This window comes from Bombina bombina, chromosome 3 (assembly GCF_027579735.1).
Source record: "Bombina bombina isolate aBomBom1 chromosome 3, aBomBom1.pri, whole genome shotgun sequence".
NCBI lineage: Eukaryota > Metazoa > Chordata > Amphibia > Anura > Bombinatoridae > Bombina > Bombina bombina.
In genome coordinates this window covers 350,877,699-350,890,278 of record NC_069501.1, presented here as the reverse complement: position 1 = coordinate 350,890,278, position 12,580 = coordinate 350,877,699, and positions in this window count along the sequence as shown.

Genomic DNA, 12,580 nt, shown 5'->3' with positions numbered 1-12,580 from the left:
TTCAGTCCCTGTGAAGTCTGCACTGCAATAGGAAAGCACAATATTTTTGTATTCTTCTGTTTTTTGTATGTGTGTGAATGTTCTAAGTGCCTTATATGGCATGATGAATAACACCATAGAGGGATATGTCTTGGAGTGTCATACACTATAGTTGGATAAAGAGTGTTACCAGTCTAATAGTGTGAATTGGTCACAATGCAACTGACTTCTTCATGCATCATTAAATGCTATACAACAAATCACTGCATGTGTGATTTACAGTAATACACCTATAGGGCAATAACTAAACAAGAAGACAAGGGGGTGAAATAGTCAGAGTCCACGTAATTGATTCTTCGGCAGCAAAAAATAAGTTCAAACCATATAACGTGTAAAGCACTTTAACCACTGTGGGAAAAGGACACCACATTTCTTATTGTTAATGTAAAAAAACATCCTTAAAAGGGCATTCCTGTCCTGAATAAAACTTCTTTAATTTCCATGTTTGCAGAAGCAGATTCACCAGTAATGGTTCTGTTTTAGGCAAAATGACAATGGGAGAAATATCTGGATAAACTTTTCACCAAACTGAATATATTTCTGAACTGTCTCACTTTTTTATATTAAATCAGAAATGGGCCCCTGGCTATATGCAGCCCTCAGATGCATCTTGTGTGACCCCCCCCCCCCCATCCATGCTCAGAATAGAACATTAGTAATCCAGCAGTTTAACAATCAAAACAGTTACACTCACAATATTCTTAAATGGTCTCTCTTAATCCAGTTCTATTTTCTATGGAAATCGTAATTTAAATAATTTATTGCAGGCAGGCTAAAACTATATTGCAGAAATGTCCTTACTTCCATGTTGACTACTTCTACAATGGGCTAGAGTCCAGTCTTGTACCAATTTCACTAATAAAGGACTAAAAAATGCATTGGGCTAAACTGAATAAAATCCACAGACCAATGTGAATAAAAAAAGCTGAAACTTACAATGACAGAAGACTGTGAACTTAGTCAAAGAAGATAATAAAAGGCCTAGTCTCCTTAAAGGAATAGTCTAGTCAAAATTAAACTTCCATTCAGATAGAGCATGCAATTTTAAGCAACTTTCTAATTTTCTCCTATAATCAATTTCACTTCTTTCTCTTGGTATCTTTATTTGAAAAAGCAGGAATGTAAGCATAGGAGCCAGCCCATGTTTTGTTCAGCACCGGGGTAGAGCTTTCTGAATGGTGTCTAAATGTAGCCACTAATCAGCAAGCGCTACCCAGGTGCTGAACCAAAAATTTGCCAGTTCTGCTGCTTATATTGCTGCTTTTTCAAATAAAGATACCAAGAGAACAAAGAAAATTTGATAATAGGAGTAAATTAGAAAGTTGCTTAAAATTGCATGCTCTATCTGAATCATGAAAGTTTGATTTTGAATAGCCTATTCCTTTAATCTTTTTAAGACTATGCAAAGCTGTTATTACAAAAATATATTGTGGCAACATCTAGTGCAACTTAAACACATACAGTAATTTTAAACATAAAAGGGACAGTAAAAACCTTGAGATTTTTATATAAAATTATTATTTTGAAGTAGTACAACAAATTTGCCATGTACTTTCATTATTTGTGCTGCCCAGTTTTCATATAATTTTAGTTCTGAAAATAGTGGATTTTCTCATTTTCAGAGTTGGAAATGCACACTGTAGACTTCTCAAGCATAACCCTGCTACAGCTAGGGAGGAGAGGAATAACCTCAATACTGTGCTTATAAAATCTGTTTAGTGTTTAATGTCTCTTTAAATGGATGCAATTAAAATGTCTAACATCGTTCATGTTAAATACAAAATGCAATTTCTAAAATAAATAAAATGCACATTTAATTATCCCTATAATTGCACATTAGCATTCTCACTTTCTAAACCAGAACTGTAAGGAACATACATATCGGGCCCCGGCCCCCATTTATCATTAGACAGACAAAAAATGATCCCTGCTAGGGAACCTGTCTGCCGTCTTCACAGATAGCGTGCAATGGACACTGTTTTATTGCACAAGTAAATTGTTGTGCAGCAGCACCCCCTGCTGTCACATGACCACTCACATGATGGCAAGGCCTATCAATCAGGGTGAATTATATCTATCATCTCTGATGTGTTAGAGAGGTTAAGAAGCAAGGTCATTTGACCACTTATTTTTAAAGGGACAGTCAAGTCAAAATTAAACTTTTATGATTCATTCAGATAGGACATGCAATTTTAAACAACCTTCCAGATTACTTTTTTCATCAAATTTGCTTTATTTTCTTGCTATTCTTGTTGAAAACTTAACTTAGGTAGGCTCATAGGCTGAATTTTGACCAGTTTTTCATAGTTAGACAGTGCTTGTTCATGTGTGTCAAATAGATAACATTGTGCTCACTCCCATAGAGTTATTTATGACGCAACACTGACTGGTTAAAATTGAAGTCTATAAAAAGCACTGAGATAAGGGGGTGGTTTGCAGATGATACTCAGATCTACTACTCCACCCCTGCTCTCTCTCCTTCTGCCCTAGCTCCTTCTAATGCCCCCTCTAACTCTATTTCGGTTTCTAACTTTTTTATCACTATTGGCAGCACCACTATCTCCCCATCACCCCAAGCTCGCTGACTCATAGGCCCCTATTTATCATTGCGTCAACTATGTTGCATTCGCGGGCGTTAATACGCTTGCCAAACATTGCCGCCGATCTCAATACGATCTCCAGATTTATTAAAAAAAAGTCAAAACCACGCGCTTCAAGTACGGCACGATGAGCATCAGACCAAACAGATCAAACAGAGACGGATCCTTTATAGAACTCCATTGCTCTGCACTTGCGGTTAAGGAACATAAATTGAAACTATTCAAAGATTCTAACACGCTTATATTTTATGTGTGTTATAGATACAAATAATAATGAATGCGCTAACTAATACAAGAATACTGATAATAATAATAAACAACCCTGTCTATATGGTTATAAAGCTTATCTCAGCTGCGGTCCATAAAGTATGGGCACTTGCTTAAAGTTAATAGAAACACACCGCATTTTTTTTAATAATTAATAAAAAAAAAAATTTTTTTTAATTCTTAATATGTAATTGTATGTATTTAAACCGTTACATTGATGCTATTGTTCTTATTTTTTAACATAGCTGAGATAAGCTTTATAACCATATAGACAGGGTTGTTTATTATTATTATCAGTATTCTTGTATTAGTTAGCGCATTCATTATTATTTGTATCTATAACACACATAAAATATAAGTGTGTTAGAATCTTTGAATAGTTTCAATTTATGTTCCTTAAAGGGACAGTATACACTCATTTTCATATAACTGCATGTAATAGACACTACTATAAAGAATAAGATGCACAGATACTGATATAAAAATCCAGTATAAAACTGTTTAAAAACTTACTAAGAAGCTGTCAGTTTGGCTCTGTTGAAAAGGTTGCTGGAAAGCCCACTTCAAGTGGGAAATAAGACCCTCCCCCCTCCCCCTTCTTTTGCATATGAAAAGACCCTTTACACAAACAGGAGCAAGCTGGAGAAGGTAGCTGACAGTATTCACATAAAACTTTGGGGCTTGGTTAGGAGTCTGAAAATCAGAGCAATGTTATTTAAAAATAAGCAAAACTATACATTTATTTAAAAGAAAAACTTTATAGGCTATATAAATAGATCATCTACAAAACATTTATGCAAAGTAAAAATGAGTGTATAATGTCCCTTTAACCGCAAGTGCAGAGCAATGGAGTGCTATAAAGGATCCGTCTCTGTTTGGGTTAAACATACCTGTGGAGGAGGAGCATTATGGTATACACGTATAAAAGAATAGATGGTGGAACAAGTGGGCAGCCTCTGATGAAGTAGGGAGTACCCCTACGAAACGCGTAAGGCCACGCCCACCATTCACACGCTACCAATCACATCTGATGCAAGTTGCCGGCTTCTATTTCTTGCAAACAGCTGATTTTAGCGGCGTGTTTCTATTAACTTTAAGCAAGTACCCATACTTTACGGACCGTATGGTGATCCTGGGAACAGTCTGCACATTTGTTTGGTGTGTGTAACATTTGGAGACGCTATTGATGGACTTTGTGTGCAGCTGAACGGACAGAAAGGGATTTAATTTGAGAGACCTGGACGGTACCCGAGTGCTTTTGTCATACCTCATTTAAGTTGAGGTTATCTTTGTAAGTTTTTAATCGTTGATGTGATAATAAATATTTTTGGTTTTACAGACATATTGCACTTAGAGGTGTTGCGCCTGTTTTCCTTTCTCTTTTTCTATACTGTTACACCAGATATGAGTTGCACTGGGGTGACACTGTGCCCTGGCAGGCAGGCACTTAAACGCACACGTGTGAAGGAAACTGACTGCTATTATTTAACACAGTCAAAAAAGTGTTTTTTTTTTTTTAAAATCTACACTACTGTAACACCAGATATGAGTTGCACTGGGGTGACACTGAGCCCTGGCAGGCAGGCACTTAAACGCACACGTGTGAAGGAAACTGACTGCTATTATTTAACACAGTCAAAAAAGTGTTGTTTTTTTTAAATCTACACTACTGTTACACCAGATATGAGTTGCACTGGGGTGACACTGTGCCCTGGCAAGCAGGCACTTAAACGCACACGTGTGAAGGAAACTGACTGCTATTATTTAACACAGTCAAAAAAGTGTTGCTTTTTTTAAATCTACACTACTGTAACACCAGATATGAGTGGTGGCACTGGGCAAGCGGGCACAGTATACGCTGTGAGCCTGACACACACGCTGGCAGGCAGGCAACTGCAATTAGATTACACAGGAAAAAAAAAAGGAGGGTCTGCTGCTGATTGGCTGGAATGTGCCTGCTGACTGTGAGGTACAGGGTTAAAGTATTACTCAATGATGATGAATAGGGGGCGGATCGAACATCGCATATGTTCGCCCGCCGCGGCGAACGCGAACATGCTATGTTTGCCGGGAACTATTCGCCGGCAAACAATTCGCGACATCACTATTCCTAATATAAGCAGTGATAAGCAAAAAATGCCCTGATATCCTGGAGATAGAGGAGTAATCATATTAAACACTGCTGTGCTCTGCAGCATATGACAGCCTCAACCACCACTTCTACTAGTTTTAAACTGTAGTATTAAATGACTTAATTATTTGTTAGCAGTACTTACTCAGAAAAAGGGAGGACGTATCACTAAGCCGCCACACGTGTGTATTGTGGGCGTGGTCTAAAACTGACCCAGAGAATCACACGTCAGATACATAGATGACCTGTTTTTCATCTGGAATGGCACTGCACAGGATCTAGAAGACTGGTTCCAGGAGCTGAATGACCTGCAACATCCGGTTAAGTTCAGATTGAAATATCATGAAACCTCAATAGAGTTTTTGGATTTGTTAGTGTACAAAGAAGCAGACAAGTTGGCCACGACACTCTATGCCAAACCAACGGATTAGAATTCCATTTTGCATGCCACAAGCGCTTTTAAAAATCTTACTATTATGGATTTGTTGACATTGGAGAAAGCACAGTATTCATGTACTAGATATACTTTATATGCATTATATTGATATATATTTACTTTAGTTATCCAATCTATTACCCCTATGTATTTTGGTATGACCTGTTGGGTGAGTGGAATTTTTCTTGCAGCCTGATTGGTCTGTTATGGTATAAATATGGCATCTTAGAGTGTGTTTGTATATAGCCTGATGAAACAGTGTGTAACACTGAGAAACGCGTTGCTGTTGTTTTTATCATTTTAATAAACTTTTAAATTAGATTATCAACCCTCTATTTGCTGCCGACTATTATTTCCCTAGCTTGGGAATCATCCTCCTATTTGGAGCTGTGGATTCTTTTCCCAGGCCTCTGGACTTGTGGGACCGACCATCGCTATACAGAATTCCTCTGTGGTTTCTCTGGACTCTCCCTGGCAAGACGAGGATTCCTCTTCCACTTACTGGTCTACCGGACGACGTGTGGTTCCGGACTGCTGGTATTGCACATCTATGCTTTACACTTTGTGAGTAGGATTCTTTCACCATTCCTGTATTTACATCTGAATTACCTTATGATCTGCACTATGTGGCGCCCTCCATTCTGATTTGTTTAGACATAGATGACCTGTTTTTCATCTGGAATGGTACTGCACAGGATCTAGAAGACTGGTTCCAGGAGCTGAATGACCTGCAACATCCGGTTAAGTTCAAATTGAAATATCATGAAACCTCAATAGAGTTTTTGGATTTGTTAGTGTACAAAGAAGCAGACAAGTTGGCCACGACACTCTATGCCAAACCAATGGATAAGAATTCCATTTTGCATGCCACAAGCGCTTTTAAAAATCTTACTATTATGGATTTGTTGACATTGGAGAAAGCACAGTATTCATGTACTAGATATACTTTATATGCATTATATTGATATATATTTACTTTAGTTATCCAATCTATTACCCCTATGTATTTTGGTATGACCTGTTGGGTGAGTGGAATTTTTCTTGCAGCCTGATTGGTCTGTTATGGTATAAATATGGCAGCTTAGATTGTGTTTGTATATAGCCTGATGAAACAGTGTGTAACACTGAGAAACGCGTTGCTGTTGTTTTTATCATTTTAATAAACTTTTAAATTAGATTATCAACCCTCTATTTGCTGCCGACTATTATTTCCCTATCTTGGGAATCATCCTCCTATTTGGAGCTGTGGATTCTCTTCCCAGGCCTCTGGACCTGTGGGACCGACCATCGCTATACAGAATTCCTCTGTGGTTTCTCTGGACTCTCCCTGGCGAGACGAGGATTCCTCTTCCACTTACTGGTCTACCGGACGATGTGTGGTTCCGGACTGCTGGTATTGCACATCTGTGCTTTACACTTTGTGAGTAGGATTCTTTCACCATTCCTGTATTTACATCTGAATTACCTTATGATCTGCACTATGTGGCACCCTCTATTCTGATTTGTTTAGACATAGACGACCTGTTTTTCATCTGGAATGGCACTGCACAGGATCTAGAAGACTGGTTTCAGGAGCTGAATGACCTGCAACATCCGGTTAAGTTCAAATTGAAATATCATGAAACCTCAATAGAGTTTTTGGATTTGTTAGTGTACAAAGAAGCAGACAAGTTGGCCACGACACTCTATGCCAAACCAACGGATAAGAATTCCATTTTGCATGCCACAAGCGCTCATCCGAGGAGTTTGATTAATTCCATTCCCAAGGCACAGATGTTGAGAACCATGCAGAACAATACAGACACCAATAAAAAAACTGACCCAGTTGGATGATATAGGGAAACGTTTTGTACAGAGGGGATATCCCAGTAATGGGATCAGGAGACTCTGTAAAGAGATGCAAAACCTGACACAATCTGAGGTTTTATCAACACAGAAATGGAATAAAGATACAGATGGAGACTCTAAGAGAGTGTTATTTACCACCAATTATTCCCCTGACAAAAGACACTTTCCCGAGTACTTGAGCAAAAATTGAATGGTGGTCAAAACAGATTTGACTTTACCATTCAAGGAGTATGACCCACCAATGATAGCCTTCAAGAAGGGCAGATCACTGAGAGATCAGCTCATGCTGACAGATCCGGAACATTGTTACCTGAAGAATTGTTTGCGAAGCAAGAAGAAGGGCTGTTACAGATGCTCAGGATGTACCACCTGTAACTCAATGATCCAGAGATCTCAGTTTAGACACCCCCACACGAATCAACGATTTAATATAAAATTCTATCTTGCATGCGCAACAACCCATGTTGTGTATTTGCTGAACTGTACGTGTGGTCGCATTTATGACCATCCGCACGAGGATGGCGAACCACAGACATTCTATCCGTGAGGCTATTGATAAACAAACCTCTGATCAACCAGTGGCCAAACACTTCATGCAGTTGAAGCATACAGTTAGTGATCTAAGGTTCATATTGATTGATCACGTACCACCCCTCAAGAGAGGGGGTGACAGAAACCAGTGCTTACTTCAAGTTGAATCCAAGGAGATTTTCAAATTACAAACCTTATATCCCCATGGCCTGAACCATCAGCTGAATGGGCATTGTTTCCTGTGACCTCCTGTGATTGTATCATTCCAATTTAGTAGTAGTGGGAGCACTCACTTTTAATGGGGTGAAGGGATTGACCTTTCTTTAGGGGACATTCTAGATCTGACATTGAAATGCTATCCTCTGAGCCACATTTGATATTTTCATTTCATGATGTTAGGATCCACTTGATGACCTCCAGGATCTTGGGGTGTCGTGGGTGGTAAATTTTTATACCTACCCATGGCCCTGATTCATGTGGGGAAAGTGGTGAACATTTGTTCTAGTTACTATGTTCCTAGCAACAGTAGTCTTTAGAGTGGTGGGCGGGCATACCCTACAATTTTAATTTACTATGCATTAGTTCCCTATAAGCAGGTAGTTGGACTAGTGAGTTAACAACAGACATATTGGGACCTTCCCTCCCTTTGAGGGTTATATTATTATTATATTTGATTACTATTCAGTAACATGTGTGTTTATTACCATTTTTTAGGTGATGGACTGTGAATAATCACATGCAGCCCAAGAGCTCCACCTCCCTCATTGTATTGAGTGATATTGTATATTTTACATTTAGTGTGATTGCATATTTCACATTGCCTCGTTCATGCTCCATTATTATCTTTCTATCTTGTATAGTTGATCGTTTACTTCCTTGCCCATACTAACTTCCCACGGTGTGCCCATGACCTTTAGGTGGTTTTCTGACGTGTGATTCTCTGGGTCCATTTTAGACCACGCCCACGGCTTAGTGATACGCAATGGCACTGATGCATCCTCCCTTTTTCTGAGTAAGTACTGCTAACAAATAAGTAAGTCATTTAATACTACAGTTATTATTTTATTATTATTAATCTTTATTTATAAAGCACCAACAGTTTCCACAGCGCTGTCCATAGGTACAAAAATAAAAGTACAGTAGAATACACTATAAAAGACACCAGACAAAGTTTAACAAACAAATACAGGGGGAATTGAGGGCCCTGTTCCCGTGGGAACATACAATCTAGATGGGTAGGAGGGTGAGAAACAGGAGGTGGGGACTGCAAAGGTGAGAATGGTGTTAGTGTGGAGTTGGATGGGGGCAGCAATTAGGCAAGTGGAATTAATTTGTTACTGATTTGGAGATAGGCTTCCATGAACAGAAAGGTCTTTAGGGAGCGTTTAAAGGAGGAAAGGTTTGGGGAGAGTCTGACAGCTCTAGGAAGTGCATTCCAGATGGTTGGTGCCGCACAAGAGAAGTCCTGTAGCCTAGCATGGGAGGAGATGGTAGAAGATGCAAGGAGCAGGTCATTGTTGGATCTTAGGGGGCGGGCTGGAGTGTATTTGTTGATGAGTGAGGACAGGTAGGGGGGCTGCGTTGGTAAGGGCTTTGTAGGTCAGGATGAGAATTTTTAATTTAATTCTACTGTGGATGGGTAGCCAGTGAAGGGACTCGCAGAGAGGTGCAGCAGATACAGAGTGTCGGGAGAGGTGGATTAGCCTAGCAGAGGCATTTAGGTTGGTTTGAAGAGGGGAGAGGCAGGAGAGAGGGAGGCCAGTTATTAGGTTATTACAGTAGTCAAGTCGGGAGATTACCAGGGAGTGGATTAGCTGTTTAGTAGTTTCAGCATTAAGAAACAGACACATTTTGGAGATATTGCGTAGGTGGTTGCGACAGGAGGAAGAGAGTAATTGGATGTGGGGTATGAAGGACAGATTGGAGTCAAGTGTAACTCCTAGGCAGCGTACTTGGGGTGATGGGGAGATAGAAGGAGCTTAGTCTTGGACATATTGATTTTTAGGTGGTGAGAGGCCATCCAAGAACAAATGCCAGATAAGCAGACACTGATGTGAGAAAGGACTGAAGGAGAGAGTGAAGGGGTTAATAGGTAGATGTGAGTATCATCTGCATAGAGGTGATAGTTGAAGTCATAGCTACTGATAAGTTTACCCAATGAGGAAGTATAAATAGAGAACAGTAGAGGACCCAGAACAAAGCCTTGAGGTACTCCAACAGACAGAGGTAATGGAGAGGAGGAGTCGTCAGCAAAGGAGACAGAAAAGGACCTATTAGAGAGATAAGAGTTGATCCAGGAAAGTGGAGTGTTAGAGAGCCCAAAGGAGCTGAGAGTCAGTAAGAGAATGGGATGGTCAACGGTGTCAAAGGTATCAGACAGATCAAGTAAGAGAAGTATTGAGTAGTGGCCGTTTTTTTTTTTAGCAGAATGAAGATCATTGGTAACCTTGGTGAGGGCAGTCTCAGTTGAGTGTTGGGAACGGAAGCCAGATTGCAAGGGGTCGAGCAGTGAGTTGGAGGACAAGAAGTGGGTTAAGCGATCGAAGACTAGATTTTCCAGGACTTTTGAAGCTAGCGGAAGCAGTGATATGGGGCAGTAGTTTGCAGAAGAATTGGGGTCGAGGGAGGGTTTTTTGAGGATGGGGTGACCTTTGAATGTTTGAAGGAAGATGGGAATGAACCGGTAGTAAGGGATAGGTTGAATATGTGAGTAAGAGCTGGAGTGAGGGTAGAAGACAGAGAAGGTATTAGATGTGAAGGGATAGGGTCAAGTGGGCAGGTAGTGAGGTGTGAGGAAGATAATAGGGAACTCACTTCATTCTCAGTGGTAGGGTGGAAGGTGCTGAGAGTGGTGGAGGGGGTTGCGGAGATGGAAGGTTGCAATCTTGTGTTGGGATATTACTTTGGATGGTAATTGTTTTGTTGAAAAAGTAGTGTGCCAGGTCTTGAGCACTAAAGGCAGATGAAGGGGTGGTGCAGGTGGATAAAGGAGAGAGTTGAAAATGGAGAAGAGACATTTAGGGTTTGAGGCGTGAGTAGATATGAGGGAAGAGAAGTAGGTTTGCTTGGCTAAGTGAAGGGCAGAGGAGTAAGAATAAAGAGTGAACTTATAGTGGAGGAAATCTGATTCAGAGCGGGATTTCCTCCAGGCACATTCAGCAGCACGGGAGCATTTTTGCAGGTAGCGTGTTTGCTTAGAGTGCCAGGGTTGGAGCTGACGACGTGGGGTTTTGCATATTTGGGGAGGAGCGAAAGTGTCCAGTGCAGAGGAGAGAGTATTGTTATAGTGGGTTGTAGCAAGGTCAGGGCAGGATATTGTGGAAGTGTGGGGGAGTTGTTTTTGAATAAGGTTGGAGAGTTGTAGAGGATCCACAGTGAGCAGATTTCTACAGGTGCGGGGGCGAAGGGGAAAAGTAGGTTTAGCCTGTATGTTAAACTTCAAGGTGAGCAGATGGTAGTCTGAGATGGGAGATGGATGACAGGTGGCGTCAGAGAGAGAGCAGAGGTAGGCGAATAATTAGATCAATAGAGTGCTCGTCACAGTGAGTAGGGAATAGGGTGGATTGTGAGAGACCAAAGGAGTTTGTGAGTGAGAGAAGCTTAGAGGCAGCAGGGGCAGATGGGTTGTCAATGGGGATGTTGAAGTCCCCCAGGATTAAAGCAGGTGTATTTGTAGAGAGAAAGTGAGAAAGCCAGGCAGCAAAGTTATCAAGGAATTGGGAGGTTGGTCCAGGGGGGTGATAGATAACTGCCACCCTGAGGGAGAGGTGGGAGAATAGTCGGATGCAGTGAACTTCAAAGGAGGAAAAGAAGAGAGATGGATGAGGCTGCAGGTGCTGAAAGGAGCAGGAGGGGGAGAGTAAGATTCCAACACCGCCACCTTGTCTCTCGCCTAGGTGTGTGGCTAAAGTGGAGACCACCGTGCGTGAGAGCAGCAATGGAAGCAGTATCAGAAGATGATAACCAGGGTAATTGCTAGAAGATTGAAGGTGTTAGAAACAAACAGGTCATGAACAGTTGTAAGTTTGTTACTGACAGAGCGAGCATTCCAAAGAGCACAAGAAAAGAGAGGGGGTAAGCACAGTGGGTTAATAGATATGAGATTGTTAGGATTGCGTGACCTAGAGTTTTTGCAGTGGGGGACTGAGTGAAAGTGTGGTGATTGCTGCAGGACCAGGGTTAGGAGAGATGTCACCAGCAGCAAGCAGTAGTAGGAGTGTGAGTGACAGAAGGTGAGAGGGGGACTTGTAGGAGCGGGTATGATTAGACACAGGAGAGTTAGATGGGGAAGTATTTCTAAGGAGACAAAGTTGTTAATGAGAAGACAGCATAGGGGATGAGAGGAGTGAGGGTGAGATAAGGGGATGAGAGGAGTAAGGGTGAGATACAGTTTAAAACTAGTAGAAGTGGTGGTTGAGGCTGTCATATGCTGCAGAGAGAAGCAGTGTTTAATATGATTACTCCTCTATCTCCAGTATATCAGGGCATTTTTTGCTTTTTAATTTGATGTATAACCATAAGGGTATTATCACTGTTCATATTAGGTATTACATAATGTATCACATTGTTTGTATTAACACTATTTATTTTTATTTTTATTTTTGAGAGAAGAATATATACTTTGTGTTTATTTTCTGAAAATACTTAGATCATGAGATACCACTATTGCAACAAAGTTAGATTGACAGAGATTGTGAGATGTCAACATTGTAAATATTTGTATCACAT